General features: G+C 43.1%; 1 protein-coding gene across 9 annotated transcripts in view; it reads left to right on the forward strand.

Moving 5' to 3' along the window:
• The first annotated feature begins 13,706 nt into the window (after positions 1–13,706).
• The window catches only part of ADD3 (adducin 3), a 144,621-nt gene continuing 140,885 nt past the window's right edge, over positions 13,707–17,442 (forward strand). For 5 of the 9 annotated variants that reach the window (XM_032281566.1, XM_032281570.1, XM_032281565.1 and 2 more), the window contains exon 1: positions 15,608–15,997. The gene's annotated coding sequence lies outside the window, so the exon portion shown is untranslated. Of the gene's footprint in view, positions 13,846–14,739; positions 14,759–15,607; positions 15,998–16,149; positions 16,168–17,442 lie in introns of those variants that run through there. The other 4 variants (XM_032281569.1, XM_032281571.1, XM_032281573.1 and 1 more) reach the window with 4 other exon arrangements.

The raw sequence follows: 17,442 nt of genomic DNA on the forward strand, positions 1-17,442 counted from the left end.
CATGCCATAAGCACCTCAGGTCCCCATAAATATTGACTTTCGTATATTCTAAGAAAAAAATTGTTAATTGTAATTTTATCAAGCACTCTCTATATGAAGGCATTTTATAGAAATCATTTCTAATCTTCCCAATAAACTTGTCAGGTAAGCTGCAATAGCTGCAGCAGATAGATGAGGAGACTGAGCCTTACAGAAGTGATGCAATTTGGTCAAGATTTCACAGCCAGTAAAGTGCTTAAGATGGGGTACAGAATCTGATTCACTTGATTTTCTTTCCGTTGTACTCCACTGTTTCTCTTGCCATCCAAGTTGCCAACTCAGAACTTCACAGAAAACAATCAAGACCAATGAATAGAGGTGCCAAAATGCAGAATTTACCTCAGCATAAGGAATATAAGAAGATGAGTTGCTTTTTTTTTTTGAGACGGAGTCTTGCTCTGTCACCAGGCTGGAGAGGAGCGATGCTGCCACCTCTGCCTCCCGGGTTCAAGCAATCCTTTTGCCTCGGCCTCCTGAGTAGCTGGGACTACAGGCCTGCACCACCATGCCCAGCTAATTTTTGTATTTTTAGTAGAGACAGGGTTTCACCATGTTGGCCAGATGGTCTCGATCTCTTGACCTCATGATCCACCCACCTTGGCCTCCCAAAGTGCTGGGATAGGCATGAGCCACTGCGCCCGGCCGAAGATGAGTCACTTTTCATGGGAGGTTGGATGATTGGTTATCTGTCAGGAATAATGTAGATGATATTTCTGCAGTAAATTAGAGTTTATATCAGTTATCTTCCAAATATACGTATGTATCCTTTGACTCCCATATCCATTTTACAGATACGGAAACAGAAGTTTAGAATCATTAAGTGATTTGTTCAAGTCCACAGCTAATTAGTGCAGACCCCAAGCATTGTGGTGGCTCTTCTACTGACCTTTCCACTGGAAAACACCTACCTCTATGTTTGTAGATTTTCTTGCATCTTTTCTACATTATCTTGAATCCCTTTAGTCCCTTGTTTGTTCTTGTAGGTTCTTCCTTGATATCCTAAACAAATACAGGGTCAGGGCAGACAGTGTCCTGGTTTTATCTTCTCCTATCTCTTCCAAGAACAAAGGCACAAGAGGCAGTCTAGTGCAGGACCCTTTGGCATCACCCTACATTTTTTTAATGCTTTGGATTCCTCATCTAGTAATAAAAGTACTGATACTATGTATAAAGAAAACAATATCATGGGAGAAAGGGGACTGGAATATTCCTCAAAAATACAAAAGCCGGCCGGGCGCGGTGGCTCACGCCTGTAATCCCAGCACTTTGGGAGGCCGAGGCAGGTGGATCACGAGGTCAAGAGATCAAGACCATCCTGGTCAACATGGTGAAACCCCGTCTCTACTAAAAATACAAAAATTCAGCTGGGCATGGTGGTGTGTGCCTGTAATCCCAGCTACTCAGGAGGCTGAGGCAGGAGAATTGCCTGAACCCAGGAGGTGGAGGTTGCAGTGAGCCGAGATCGCGCCATTGCACTCCAGCCTAGGTAACAAGAGCGAAACTCCGTCTCAAAAAAAAAAAAAAAAATACAAAAGCCATCCCGACCACAGGTACAGCCAGTAAAAACTCTGACAGTCTATTTAAAAGCAGTCAGGTTGTATCAACTCTATCATCCCATTTCATCAAAAAGAAAAAAGATGAAACCTCCACCTTCTGCACTGAAGCATGTTGGGTCATGGCCAGACTTCAGGGAGACTGGTTCAGAAAATTTACACTGTTTTGAAGAGCCCCTGAATGTTTAAGAGTAGGTGTTTGGCCGGGCGCGGTGGCTCAAGCCTGTAATCCCAGCACTTTGGGAGGCCGAGGCGGGTGGATCACGAGGTCAAGAGATCGAGACCATCCTGGTCAACATGGTGAAACCCCGTCTCTACTAAAAATACAAAAAATCAGCTGGGCATGGTGGTGCGTGCCTGTAATCCCAGCGACTCAGGAGGCTGAGGCAGGAGCATTGCCTGAACCCGGGAGGCGGAGGTTGCGGTGAGCCGAGATAGCACCATTGCACTCCAGCCTGGGTAACAAGAGCGAAACTCCGTCTCAAAAAAAAAAAAAAAAAAAAAGAGTAGGTGTTTGGTATATGTGCCACCCAAACTCCATACCAGGTCACAGATGCAAGTCCCAGGCTGGTTCTCAGTTACTTCCCTGGCTGAGAAGTGAAACCCCCTATCAGAAAAGGAACTCACCTTTCTGAGAGAAAATGCCACCCACCTCCTCATCCCAAATTCACTGTAACAAAGTACAAACGGCATTTGAAAACTGGAGGCCTTGCTCGTGCATTTGGCCACTTTGATTAGATCCCTAGATCCTTACTATTAAACTTAATGTAAAGTCTGGATAAGTACATTTCTGCGAAAGCTGCTAGAAAGGCTTATCATTGAGTTAACAATTAACTTCCAAGCAATCTCACTTCTGGAAAGCCTATTTACTTTGATTACCTGGTTCTGGTCCTTTTCAAAATGTAATTTTTAAACATTCAAAGTGAGGGTTACAAGGGCCTCAAGTACAGGTGGAAGCAAAGACCAGGTGCTTTTTCACTAATTGGCCAAGCAAGGTTGGAAGGTGGTAAAGAGAAGGAGTTGATAGCCTAGACTTAAGCGGTTTTGTTGCCTGGTGTGGTTCTGAACCCCTATCGACTCCAATGGGGATGTCACCATGTTCAAGAAGCCAAAGAAGAGACTGAGCCAGAACATGAGACATGGGGTTTAACAGAGGAGAGAGGCCAGTAGCGGTGGGCTGGGTATGAGAGCTGCTTGAAAAAAGCATGCAGTTTATATAGCATTTTCACTTAGCTGCTTGTGCTTAAAACCTCCATCTGGCAACCTTCATTTAACCCAAAACAAAGGACCTCGGTCCGCTGTCCAGCCCTCATCCCACTGGATGGGTTGGGTGCTCAGATGGTCCTCACAGATAAGGAATAGATCCCTGATTTGGCCACTCTTGAATTTCTCAGCTCAGAATTCTGAACACACATTCAGGTGCATCTGCCATGCAGGATCATTCTCAGGGTATGTGCAAGTCAAGTTATCACTGTCAGGAGTGCCTGTCATTACCTGGATTCAAAACCCAACCGCTGCTATTTACCTGCTCTCTGATCTCGGGCAAATTACTTAACCTCTCAGTGCCTTAGTTCTGCTGTTTCTAAATAGGTATACTAGGGCAATACCTCATGGACGTATATTAAATGAAACAATCTACATTAAAAAGCACTTAACATAGTATCTGACACATAGTGAGTGCTCAGCAAATGTTAGTAATACTATTATGTTTTAATAAGAATGGTGATTTCTCCCCACTCCCATTTGAAATGAAAATGGCCATGTAGAATCAATATTTTGTTATGTTTAATTTACACAAATAGCAACCACTATTAAAAATAAAAAATATTAACTAGACTGGTTTTTACAACTTGATCTCTATTTATACAGTATATAATCTGCAAGTGATTAGATTTCATTTTTACTACTCTTGTTAAACTATAACATGCTGTTGTCTCTCCCTGGGTGTGGCTTACACTCCGAACTGCTGGCTTTGTTCAGTATGCTATTTGTTGTTACTTAATTTCAGTAATCATTATGAACGAGACTGTGAGAAACTTATCTTGTTCAGAAGATATGTGCATAAGACATGAGGTAAGTCATTAATTTCTTAGAGTCTTAAAGAGTTATACGTCTTTTTAAAAATGGGGGAAGGAGGAAGGTCAACAAATGACTAGGATTTAACTCAAATGATTAAAAGGACAGGATGTTCTTCTTTTTCCCCTGGGGCCAGAGAAGGAAATGAGAACTAAATTTAATGTTATGAATTCTCATGTTCATAAATTAATGTCTTAGGTTTATGTGTCCTAGTAATTATGCCCTGCTTTGGAAAGCCTTACTCTGAAAGTTTAGTCTGAAGGTAGAAATTCAGTATCTGTGAGGACTCAGTGGAAACTACGAAATAAAAGTGTAGAGAGTTTGCAGTAAGGTAGTTAAATCATGTGTAAACTTTCCTTCCTATTTCAATGGTGGGACTGATGTCAAGCCATAGAGCTCTTCAATCTCTTCTGCCTCAGTGAATTGCGCTGTTCAGGCTCTGCTCTCATACATTTACACTTTAGTGAGAATTTAGGTTAATGTGTTACTACTCCCAGGAAGGATTTGTTTTGAAAGCTTTGCCTCTGATTGCAGATCACAAGGTTTTTATTGCTGTGTCATAAATTATATTTCAAGCAACTGAGGTTACTATAACTTAAGCCAAACAGGAATTTACTGGAAGAAAAAGGCACAGAGCCCACAGAATTGAAGAAAGAATCAGGTCTTAGAAAGACAGGAGCTAGGTGGGTTCTTTGAGGTCTTGGTAGCAGTATCTAATCACATTATCTTCCAGGACCTCCTTTGAGTGGAATTCTGATCTTCTTAAGTCTTTGCGTTACTACTCAAGATTCTAATGCTAGGGGGAGAATATCTGGTTCAGCATGCAGCCAATTCCTATCTCAGAAGAGGCCAGGGTGCCAAGCTGCAGCTATGGGGTGAACAAGGGCTCCAAAGGAATTCTGGGGCACTCTTACTGGAAAAGGGAAGGAATGTCGTGCAAACAGAAACATACATTTACTATAATCACCAAGTAAAGGAATTTCACAGAATTGTAAATAAGGTTACTTTGAAGATATGGTCAGAGAAGGCTGCTGCTGCCCTTGAAATCCCTGCACTTAGGTAGCCATTTTTCTTCACATGATGGATCCTTCTGAAGCACCCCTTCACAATGACAGTCTGTAAGTCAAATGAGACAGAAGGGACTCTAGGATTCTTTTGCTGCTTTTTAGTCAAAAGCTTTTAAATCACATTGTATGGTTTGACTATATTTGGGAATGCCATTGAATTCTTAAAGCCATGCGTTGTAGTCTTTTACACAGATGCCACTGAAATGTAGTTTCTAAAGAAAATACTTGAATGAACACGGATACATCTAAACCACCACTTTAGCTTGCAGTCCACTGCACACCTACAGTGCTGGCTAAATATGCAGCTTCCAGAGTGTAACGCCAGACCTACTGCAGAAGAGTTTTGACGGGGAAGGGTTAAGATGGGGGCTGATGCTAAACTTTTAAAAACCATCTAAACCTAGGTGTTTTTTATGTACACTTAAATTTGAGAACTACTGAACCAGTCTCAACAAATCCCAATATTTATTGGGTGTATACTCTGTGACAATCAATGTTCTAAACTCTAGACTCTTCTAGGGATACAACAAACAATAAGCAAGATAAATAAAGTTCTTGCTCTTTTGAAGATTCCTATGGGGGGGAGGGGAAATTAATGAGAAATAAGTCCAACAAAATTAACAAAATAATTCTAGAGTGGAATTTGTACTCCGAAGAGAAAAAAGAGGGTAATCTCAAACTTAGCAGAAGTGTTCACTTTTATCTGTTATACTACTTCTCAAGTCTTCTCTGTCTTAGATAGTAGGACTACCATCCACCAAGACACTAAGGTCAAAGACTCTGGAGATCACTCTTGATTGAATTCTCTCTTCCTCTCCTTTTCTTCACTCGCCTCGTGTGCTCCATCAGCAAGTCTCCAAAATATACCCAAGACCTTTCCCTTCTCTCCTCCACAGCTACCCCTACCACAGGACCCCATTTTCTCTTGTCTGGATGACTTTAATGGGGCCTAACTAGCTTCACAGTCTCTCGTCACATCTCTGTAGAGTTCATTCTGCATATAGCAGCTAGGAAATCTCAAAAATGCACATGAGACTACAGCCTTCTTTTGCTTAAAACCTTCTGAAAGTCATACTCCTCACCCTGATCTGCCAGACCCATGAGATTCGGCCCCTCCCTGCTCTCCTGCCTTGGGCCTCTCTCCCCTCAGTCGCAGTGTTCGACCACCATGCCTTTCCCTCAATCCCTCAGTCACACCAAACTTGTTTCTGCCTCTTGACCTTTGAACTTACTTGTCTCTCCAGCTGCCGACTACGGGTCATTCAGGTCTCAGCTCAAGTGTCACCTCCTCAAAGACGCCTTCTTTATCCATCCTAACTAAAGCAGTACCCCACCCCCACCGTAGACATTGTCAATGGTCTATTTTACTTTCTTCTTAGTCTTCAGCGTCTGAAATCATCTTATTTATTGATTTGTTTACATGTTAACATCTGTTGTTTTCCCAGTACAATAAAAGCTTCATGAGTACAGGGATTTTTGTCCATTTTGTTCACTGCTTTGTCTCTACCACCCAGAACAGTGCCTGGCACATAGCAGGAGTTCAACAAATACTGTTGCCTTAATGAGTGAAAATGACTGAATGAATTAATGGGCAGTAACTGGAAGTGGGGCGACTTAAACAAGCTCTCAGTAAATGAAGGCTGGATGTCTCAGGGTTTGGGGACCACATACATTCTAATTTGCACTACAAAAACTCTCTACTCCAGGCAAACGGATTTGTTTGCTCTTCTAACAACACCCTTTATACTTTGCTGTCCCTGTTCAGTGAAGAGACCTAAGCTGCGCTTTCATAATGAGCATGACCCTGTGCAAAGCACTGTGGGGCCTGTCTCAGAAAGCTCACATACATACACTTCCTCCTGCCACCTCCATCACCTAAAGGCCCTTCTCCTCCTCTCTACCCATCAAAGTTCTGCTCTTTCTACTCACAGACATCCTCCCCGTTTTTCTCCAGCAGAAACTGACCTCTATCTTCCCTGACTCCTTTTGGACTCTCTTATTCCCTGACTCTGGTATATTATACTTACAAAATATGTGCCTTGGACAAATTATTTAATCTCTCTGAGGCTCAGTTTCCTCATTTGAAAAATAGGACCAATGATACTGATTTAGCTGAACTGATACCATGATTAAATGTAACATATAAACTCCAAGCACAGTGCTTGGCACATAATCACTCTTTAAATGGTAGCTATAACAAATATTATTTCTCCTCACTATTAATAAAATTATCGTATCTTAATTATTAAATTAAAAATATTGATAAGAAGGCAGTTATTTATTGAACATTTACCATTTCCTAGGAGCTTTAGATTTATTATGTCATATTCTGCAATCTAGTTGTTTCATACATTTGAGTTTCATTTCCCAGCTAGATGTTGAGGGCATAAGCTATGTCTTAAGGTTCTTTGTTGTTGTTGTTTTTGAGACAGAGTCTCACTGCGATGCTCAGGTTGGAGTGCAATGGTGTAATCTTGGCTCACTGCAACCTCCACCTGCCAAGTTCAAGCAGTTCTCCTGCCTCAGCCTCCTGAGTAGCTGGGATCACAGGCATGTGCCATCATGCCCGGCTAGTTTTTATATTTTCAGTAGAGACAGGGTTTCACCATGTTGGCCAGGCTGGTCTTGGACTCCTGACCTTGGGTGATGTGCCCACCTTGGCCTCCCAAAGTGCTGGTATTACAGAGTGAGCCACTGTGCCTGACATCTTAAGGTTTTTAAAATAATCCTTCCACTACCAGACTAATATGCTGTTCATAACACATGTTCAAGAACAATCTGCTGTAAATAATAAGATGATTTATAACAGTGAGAGTTAATAATTTGCATTATGTCAGAATGTAAGCTGGTCTGAAAAATCAGATCAATTCAGTCTGCAATTTTTGTGTGAAAACTTGGGTTTGGATCTGTCAACTGCTTAAATAGTGTACTGATACAACTTGTTCCTTCCATTCATTCGACAAGTACTTTTGAGCACCTACTATATGCTCTGTTATGAGCAATCAATAAAGTCTTCTAAAATAGGGAAACTATGACATTCATTTGTCAATATTTCTGTTATGTTTACAAATTCCACTTTTGCAGTTGCTTACTCCTCCCAAGAAACTAGCTCATATTTTAGAATCTAAGTACTTAGAGAATGTACAGAGCATACAGCGTGATGAACTATTCGGCTCTGGAGTCAGAAAGCCTGGGTTTGAACCTCAGCAGTGTTAATTCTTTGCTTTGAGATCCTGGGCAAGTTACTTAACCTCTCCAAGTCTCAGTTCCTTCATCTGTACAATGAAGATAATTATACAGTAGTATCTACCTTTAAGGGTTATTGTAGGTATGAGATGAAATAACACATATAAAACATTCAGTATTGGCATGTTTTAAGAACTCAAAATTTTAGCTATCATTAAATTACTGGTTCACATTACCGAACATACTAAGAACACTAAACAAGAAGAATGCACCTTGAAACTCATTTTCGAACAAGGAGAGAATAAACATGTATTTAAGTTCCATGCTGTGTCAGGCATTAGAAGCTCTCCATATGTTATGTCATTTAATCCTCACAGCAATGTCAAACAGGTATTATCTTACAGATTAAGATACTAGGGGCTGGGCATGGTGGCTCATACCTGTGGTCCCAGCACTTTGGGAGACCAAGGTGGGTGGGTCACTTGAGCCCAGCAGTTTGAGACCAGCCTGGGCAAAATTGCAAAACCCTGTCTCTACAAAAAAACACAAAAATTAGTCAGGCATAGTAGTGCACACCTGTAGTCTCAGCTACCAGGAAGACCGAGGTGGGATGATCACTTACGTTTGGAAGATTGAGACTGTGGTGAGCTGAGATCACACCACTGCACTCCAGCCTGGGAGACAGAGTAAGACCTTCTCTCAAAAAAAAAAAAGATTCTAGGACTCAGAGAGGTTAAATATTTTGCACATGTTTGTGCAGCAGAAAATGTACAGCCAGATTTCCTTATCTGAATCTCTTTCACATAATGAAAAGGGGCCACCCACATTTCACTCCTGTCTGTGAGATTCTGTCTACACAGTGCATTGTTTCTATAGGATAGCAGTGATCGAACTGGTGGTACATGAGAATTACTTGGGGTGCTTAAAAAGTCCTCAATTCTCTTCTTTATTCAGAGATTTAAAAAAAAAATCTCAATCCAGGGCCCCATGCTAAAAGATTTAATTTGGTAAATTTGGAGTAGCAGTTACGAATCAGTATTTTAGGAAACACTCCAATGGGTTCTGTTGCAGGTGGCTCCTGATTACATTCTAGAAATACTGTCATAAGAAGTAAAACACCTGGTTTTAAAATCATGTAATATACATATTAGAGATTCGTAGCTGAAGCATGAAGGTATATGACCATGGTGATGAAAAGATACATATACAGCTAATGTATTTTAGGTTTCACGTAGCAATTGGATCCTTTGCATTCATTTTAAAGGTTTTCTACATGGAAGCTAGTGATTCTTGGCCAGGTGCAGTGGCTCACACCTGTAATCCCAGCAGTTTGTGAGGCTGAGGTGGGCAGATTGCTTGAGGCCAGGAGTTTAAGACCAGCCTAGCCAACATGGTAAAACCCTGTCTCTACTAAAAATACAAAAATTAGCCAGGTGTGGTGGAAGGCACCTGTAATCCCAGCTACTCAGGAGGCTGAGGCAGGAGAAATGTTTGAACCCAGGAGGCCGAGGTCCCAGTAAGACTCTGTCTCAAAAACAATCAAACAAAAAGAAACTAGTGACTCTTAAGTTGAGTTCATATGAGTTTTTATGTCCTACATATGAGTGGGGCTCCCATTAGGCATTTCTTATAGCAGTTGTTTGCTTATTTATTTAGCCATGATGATTTTAAGTTACCAAGTAGAAAATGAATAAATGAGAATAAACACTTAAAAAAATAAAGAGGTCCCTAAGGGTGATATTTTATTAAAGTTTCAGAAATCTATCAGGCTTGATTACTAAACAGTTGTATAAAGATCTTTCTGATAGTTAGCTGAGGTTAATTCCTTTTAAAAAAACCATATAGGTCACATAGTACTAATAAAATATGTTGATGAGTCCTTGAGTATTGCCCTGATTATGTCTCCTTGGGGAATGGAGAACTCATTAGCATGAATTCCATGTCAGTCCTCCCTGCCTTGTTCCCCAAGTACTTTCCAGGCTGGCTTGGCATAAAAGGGTGATCAAAATGTATGTGGTATGGCCAAGTTTCAAATGAATGGCTCATCTAACTCTGCTGATTAAATACATAACATTACATAGTTTGAAAAGGCTGTTGTGCTTCATTAAGTTTGCTTTTCTGTCTGAGAGCTTTAAAAAGGTAAATTTTGAGGGGTGGGATAGGGAGACGAATCTATAAATTCTTGGCTCTTCATATTCAAATGACAGATGCATATTTCCCAACCCAAGGGAAAATCCTCAAAGCTGAGAAGTTGTTAAATTGGAAACAGTAAGGGTGTGTGTGTGTGTGTGTGTGTGTGTGTGTGTGTGTGTGTGTGTAGAAAAAGAGGAAGAGAGAAAGATAAACCTGTTTGCTTTCTGAAACAATAAGCAGTAAAACAGGTTGTTTAGGGTAAAGTCCCTTGAACTAGGTAATTGATTTTAAATATATTTGCCTTTAATAATACCTTATGTTTATATAGTACTTTGAAAAGTTCAAAGCACTTTTACATTTATTATCCCATTTGAACTTCACAACAACCCTATGAAGTAGGTACAGCATGTATTATAATCCACCACCATCACTTAAAAGATAGCTAAACTGAGGCACAAGTATGTCGAAAAACTTGTTTAAGGTCACATAACCAGTTGGTGTTACAACTAGAACTAGAACACCAGAATTTTGAAACTGAAGCCTGTGTTTTCCTGGCAGAAAGTGCTTGTGCTATTGCTTGATCTGCCCAGAGTTCCTGTTGAGATTTGTGGCTACAATTTAATTGGAGAATACAAATCAGGCATGTCTAAAGAGCTCTACAGAAAAGAGATTGTTTCTTTTACATCATGGCTGTGTTAGGAAAGGGAGGTAGAGAATGGAGTCAGTTGTTTTGGACAATGCAAATTAAAAACAAACAAAAACACTTTGTAATCAGTTTCTGGATATTTTGGGAGCAATTCATTCATTAAATTGTGTATTCATTTTTTAAAGTATCTATTAAGTGCCTTTATGTAAGAGACTGTGCTGAGCACTTTGAGAAGATGTAAAGAAATGCATTCAATTTGTGGGGAGGGGTGTGGTGGAATGCTTTGAATTATACAAATAATCACCATTTTATTCATTGTTCAATACCACCTGGTAGATGAAATAAAAAGCCCTCCTTGCAGAGAAGCAAGGTTAACAAAAACAGATGAAGGAAACTGGGCAACTAATTTCTTTTAATTCTTTCCCTACAGGAGGCGTTAAAAAAAAAAAATCAAGGTGATAAATTTTCTGCCAGGTACACAAAACACCAAGTTTGCTATGTCATACAACATAATGCAGATTTTTAACTCTAATACTTCCTTGAAACTAGGTAAACTGGGTTTAGATTAATTAGCCAGGCTCTTTACTAGGAATACAGCGTGAAGATTTAAGGGAAAAACATTAGTGTCTAGCCCAAAGCTTTCAACCTCCAAAAAGCACCTCTAAAGGACAGAAATAAGTCTCTACACTACTTTCCCGTGCCTGTCTCCAAAACGAAGCTTTCTTGGCAGGCATGTTTGCAGATGTATACAAAAGGAAACGAGGCACCCATGGATGCAAGGAAACTACCACCAGAGTAGTTGAAGGCCCTGTCATTTGAATACAAAACAAGCATGAGTTTGCTAACCGGGTTGTGAGTTTCTCTGAAGGTCATTTTTTTTTCTCAACATCCCCCTGGACAGATTTCTTCATTTTCTAACACAAACATCTCCAAATCTGACAGCAATATTGGTTCATACTTAGGCACATTATAAGTAGTTGTTTGATATATTCCTTTAGTTTGTACGTACACAAATAGTATCATTGGCTGAAACTACTTGCTTTTATTGTTGTTTTGTTTTCTGAGACAGAGTCTCACTCTGTTGCCCAGGTTGGAGTTCAGGGGTGCAATCTCGGCTCACTGCCTAACACTGTCCCCATTTTGTTTCTTCAGGTTTCCATGTTTTCTATGTGTAAAACTACAGGGTTGGAGTAGGTAAGCTCTTTTTCTTTTTTTTTTTTTTTTGAGACGGAGTTTCGCTCTTGTTACCCAGGCTGGAGTGCAATGGCGCGATCTCGGCTCACCGCAACCTCCGCCTCCCGGGTTCAGGCAATTCTCCTGCCTCAGCCTCCTGAGTCGCTGGGATTACAGGCACGCGCCACCATGCCCAGCTAATTTTTTGTATTTTTAGTAGAGACGGGGTTTCACCATGTTGACCAGGATGGTCTCGATCTCTTGACCTCGTGATCCACCCGCCTCGGCCTCCCAAAGTGCTGGGATTACAGGCTTGAGCCACCGCGCCCGGCTTGGAGTAGGTAAGCTCTACAATCTGTTTTACCTCTACCATCCTACAAATGCTACAGTTTTAAAATATGTTTTAGTTATTATATAACATACATTATAGTACTCCAGTCAGCTGGTATCCTTAACAATATATTAAGGTCCTACTTCAGGGAAATTGGTCATAGTTGGATACGAAATCATAATCAGATAAAATTAAGTTTATTTACTTTACAAAATAATTTGCCAAAATATTTCAGAATAGTGGCAAGTAACATACTCTAGTTAAGCATTTACAATAAAGATTTACTTTTAATCCAAGTTTTCAGAAAAAGTAATTGAGAGCGGGACATACTTGCATTAAATAACAAAAATATAAAAATATGAATGTCATAAAATCACAATATTTTGGAATGCTAAACGACCCTGGGAAATTCCAATCCAACTCCTCACTTTACAAAATAGGGAACTAAGAACCAAATAAGGTTATTTACTCATCAAGATCACACAGGTACATAATTAACAAAGGCTGTGCAAAGAAAATCAAAGGCAGAATATTTTCTGTATTTTTTTTCTATTCATATTTTGAGATCACATCTCTTCATTTACCTATAAAGTAAAAAAACATAGCTGGTCAATGCTTAAATCAAGTAATATTATTAAAGATAACATTAAAGTTACAATGCAGATTCTCATGTGTGGACACGTCATATTTTAATAGTGTAAATAGTAGATTCAAATGCACTTAAAGTCAGTCAATCCGCTTGTGTTTCTTAATTTTGCTGACCTTTGAATTGCCACTGAGATAGCATAATACTGTGCTGTTAATAATACCAAAAATTATTTTAGATCTATTTTGTTTTTTCTATATATAATACTGTGATTTTTATAACACATGAGCACACACTGAAATCTGTCAATAATGTATTTTCTAATACTGGTATTCACTGAAGTTCCAAGTATGCTTATAAGTAGGACTTGAATCCAATGCTCCTAGTCACATAAACAAGTTTTACTTCCTTTTTCTTTTTATTCTTGAATTAAATACTAAATAGCTTTCCTTTACATAGTTATCATTTTAATACGATGATTGGAAATATTAGCACAAATTACTCATCAGTTTCAAGGCATACAGCTTTATTTTGCCATTAATCCCAACGTTTGAAGTTAGCAGGGCTTTTTAAAACTAGTGCTTCTAGCATTTCATTGACTTACACTAAAATCGTTGCCTCCCTTCCTCAATCACCCAGTTAATTTTAACCTTGACCTCCCACAGCTGTACTACTTTACTCTGTCCACAAAAAAAAAAAAAAAAAAAAAAAAAAAAAAAGACAACTCCCTGATTCCACCCCCTCTGCCTCTTATGAAGCAATACTGGAGAGGAAAAACAAAACCCATTCCTTTAAGAAAGATTCCGCCTCCTCTCTTATAAGCTAGCGCCTAATGGTAATTGTGGAGTCTACTAAGTCAAACACTTTACTACTCAGCGTTGGGAGAAGCTGCTGTTGCTGCCGCCGCCGCTGCTGCCGCCGCCGCCGCTGCTGCTGTTGGTCTGTAGCTGCAGTGGGTTTCTGTGCAGCATTGCAGAATCCACACCTAGAGAACAGAAGACACAGACACGTACGTCTACTACCCTGGTTAGAAGGACGCTTTGGATCTTTGGTGGGTAAGGAGATCTTATATCTATTTTGTCCAGAAACAGAAAAGGAATGCTCATGGAAAAGAGTGTTCATCAGACGTGCTTAAAATGGATTATGTTAATTTGTCTTCTTTTGGTAGCGGCGGTGGGGTCTAGATTTGTGACTAGCAAAATACAGTGGGGACAATATTCTGATAGGTTCCCTTAGCATACTTTTTTGCTATTCATAAAAAGGCTAAGCTTGATGCATGCAAAGCTTCTCATTTTTTTTTTTTTTTTTTTTTGCTTTTTAAAGGCAAGAAAATATCCAGCCACTCCCAATATCGCTCTCAAATACTGCAGATATTTTTAAATGCCAAATAAAATGTCAGGCTGGGCATTTTCTAAGCACTGTTCCCCCACTAAGCTAGGAAGCCTTCCCCACGATTCGTTAAGAGTATTTAAAAATAATAAGGCATGGTTGGATTTCTGAGCAAATGGGAGATGGTGGTAGACTAAAATTTCTATAGCCTTAGTCCAGTGGAGAGAGAGAACGATAAATGAATCACAGTTTGTGTCAAGACAAGATTCGTTTTCCACACTTCGTGTGTGGGAAGAGGAAACTACATTTTAATTAGCACATTTTTAGGGAGGAGGGAGGGGATGAAGATGAGGGGGATGGCGTGAGGTATTTGAGGGGGACGAGTCTGCAGATGAGGAAAGGAAATGAAGTGGATTGTCGCCAGTGCCTTGGAAACGAAGAGAGGTAGGGTGGGGAATGAAGTTTGTTGTGTGTTAGGGTGGGGTTGACCCAAGGGACCATGAATCACTAGAATGGCGCTCCGAGGGGTGTGCTTGCAAGTATACTGGTGCCCGAGGGGAACATGTGTGCAGGAGGGGCGTGGAAGTCGTGGGTGGCAGAGAAAAGTGTGCACTGCTGGGAGGTCTATTTCGGGAGTAGGTGAGAAACATGTCTGGGCGATGGGCGGAGGGCAGCCCGGTGTCACCTGTGGATGGATCCACAGCTCTGCAATTGCGTGTTGCAAAGTTTGGCCGGGCCCGGATTCATTTTGCAGGTTCCTGGCGATGCCTCAACTTTTCGCCTCAAAGAGGTGAGTTCTCTTAAGGTTCAGACGCCGGGGCCAAAGTGGGAGTGAAGACTCTCGAGGCGTCCAAATGAGCGGAACCGAGAGCCCTGCCCTGTCCCTGTGTGGAGGTGAGGCCGGGGTTGTGGGGTACAAGGCGCCCGCGAAGGCAGCTGTGCAGAGTGGAAAGTCCAGGCCCCATGTGGGGCATGCGGAGGTTGAACCTTTGCAGTGGCCTCCCCCTAAATCCCCACCAGCCAGTGAGGGCGGCCGAGGCTGACTCAAAACGGCGGCTCAGCCTCTGCAGTGGGAGTCGGGGGCTAGCTCAGTTAGGGCGGGAGGCATTTCCGAGGCGCCCCTCCTCCCCCTCACGGTCGGGTTTCTGTCGGGGTCGTTTCCCCCTCTGGCCCTCCGGGAACGCTGCGGATTCGAGCTGCACAGCCCGAGGACGACGTTGAAGAGGCGCCAGGCGGCCGCCCCGAACCAGGCCCTCCTGGCTGCGGGTCCTTCAGGCCCCACCGCCACGGCTTTAGGGACTTAGCACTCAAAGGCGCGGAGGGGGCTGCGGGGGCGGGGCCAGGGCTCTCGAGGGGCGCTCGGGGCGGGGCCAGAGAGAGCTCGAGGCTGCCAGAGGCGGGGCTTTGAGGAGGCGGGGTCAGGACGCTTCGGCGCCCAAGAGGCGGGGCCAGAGGCGTCGGGGGCTGCGAGAGGGGCGGGCCTTGGGGGCGTGGTTAGGGGGCGCTTGGGGGCCTAGGGGTGGGACCAAGGGACGCTCGCGGGGCGCTCGGCTGGTCCCGCCAGAGCGCTAGCCGCCAGCCCGTAACGGTCGTCAGTGTGAGGGGCGGGAGGGAAAGGAGAGGGGTTTAAATTAGATTTTTTAAAACAGAGAGCAAGAGCTAGAGGCGTCGGCTTCCCAGGTGTCCCCGCTTCCTGCTGCACAGGGCTCGGTGTCCAGGTCCCTCCCTCCTCACGCCCCCTCCCCTTCTCCCGCCCTCCCCGCTGGAGCTCTGCGGCGCTTAAGAGGCGGTGGCAGCAGCGGATCGGGCAGCCGCTGCAGCCCGGGCGGCTGCAGAGAAGGAGGGAGGGGAAACACAAAGCCGGCTGCGCGCTGAGAGGTAATCCTGCGGGGAGCGGAGGCGCCGTCGTCCCGCCTCTCCTCCGGGCCGGGACGTGGGCACCCGTGAGGGGGCTGGCAGCGGGGACGCTACCGAGGGTCGCGCAGGGGTGGGGAGCAGCGGCTGGCGGGGCCGAGGGGACTTCTTATTGGCTGTTTCGGCGGCCTCAGGTGAACCCTTTTTTCGGGCGGGAGTGGGGTCCTCGGACCGGCTGGAGGGGAGCGTACCTGCGGGGGAAGATCTGGGGCGGGAGTGCGCGGCCTACGGCGCCGCGGGGTGGGTCTGACGCTTCGGGCGTCCTCTGGTTTTCCGTACGAAGGCGGGGAGCACTAAAGTCAGTTGCTGGCTGAAGCTTAGGTGACCCCGGGCCCTTAAGCCCTGGAGGTGCGCTCCACGGGGGTGGGAGTTTCCTGCGCTTGGAAAAGGTGGAGGAAAGAGAGAGAATGTTCGTTTTAGTTTTTTATCCTTATTAAAAAATAACTGGTACAAGTTGAAAGTGTTCAGTCACCTTTCTCCTGTAATCCACTTCCCCATCCCCCCAACACATACATACACACACGCAAACACACCACCCCTACAAACGTATGCATGTTAGGTTGCGCTTCCTGCTAGGGGTGACAGGCGAAGTTGGCAGCAGGTCTAGTGTGCTGGTGCTTGGGGCACGTCCAGCCTCTTTGGAGGTATGCTATTGTAGCTCAGGCAAGACCACAGGCAGGTAGAATAATCTGGGCCTCTTTTAAAATGGCAAGAATGGCCTCAGGTGAACTTTTTTTGTTGCAGAGATTTAATTGCAAGTAGGTGCTCGTTGAAAACGGGAGCACAAGGAAAACCACTAATTTCTTTGGCACATGTGTTGTTGCAATTAACGTGGTAGAGTGTTAAGGAATTTAACCTAACCAAGAGCTTTGAGGGAGGATTACATGCAAATTTGGGGGGAGGAATTCATAAGATTCTGGGATATGGGACTAGCTGCATACACAGGCGTGCACGTTTACGTTAAATTAGGTAGCATTTTAGATTTGGTAATATTAAATGGTTGCTTTTCTTGTAATGGCTTCTGACTGCACAGTGCCGGGTACGTTCCTAATTTTGGCTTTAGAAGACTCCTAGTGAGAGTATTGTTAAAAAAAAAAAAAAAAGTACAGTGCAATTTGTCGTTTTTAAGTTAGATACTTGATTGTTAAAAATATTTGTATAATTGGGCCGGGCGCGGTGGCTCAAGCCTGTAATCCCAGCACTTTGGGAGGCCGAGGCGGGTGGATCACGAGGCCATCCTGGTCAACATGGTGAAACCCCGTCTCTACTAAAAAATACAAAACATTAGCTGGGCATGGTGGCGCGTGCCTGTAATCCCAGCTACTCAGGAGGCTGAGGCAGGAGAATTGCCTGAACCCGGGAGGCAGAGGTTGCGGTGAGCCGAGATCGTGCAATGGCACGATCTCGGC

The sequence above is a fragment of the Sapajus apella genome, unplaced genomic scaffold (assembly GCF_009761245.1).
Source record: "Sapajus apella isolate SASKATOON/1434 unplaced genomic scaffold, GSC_monkey_1.0 scaffold13, whole genome shotgun sequence".
Taxonomy (NCBI): domain Eukaryota; kingdom Metazoa; phylum Chordata; class Mammalia; order Primates; family Cebidae; genus Sapajus; species Sapajus apella.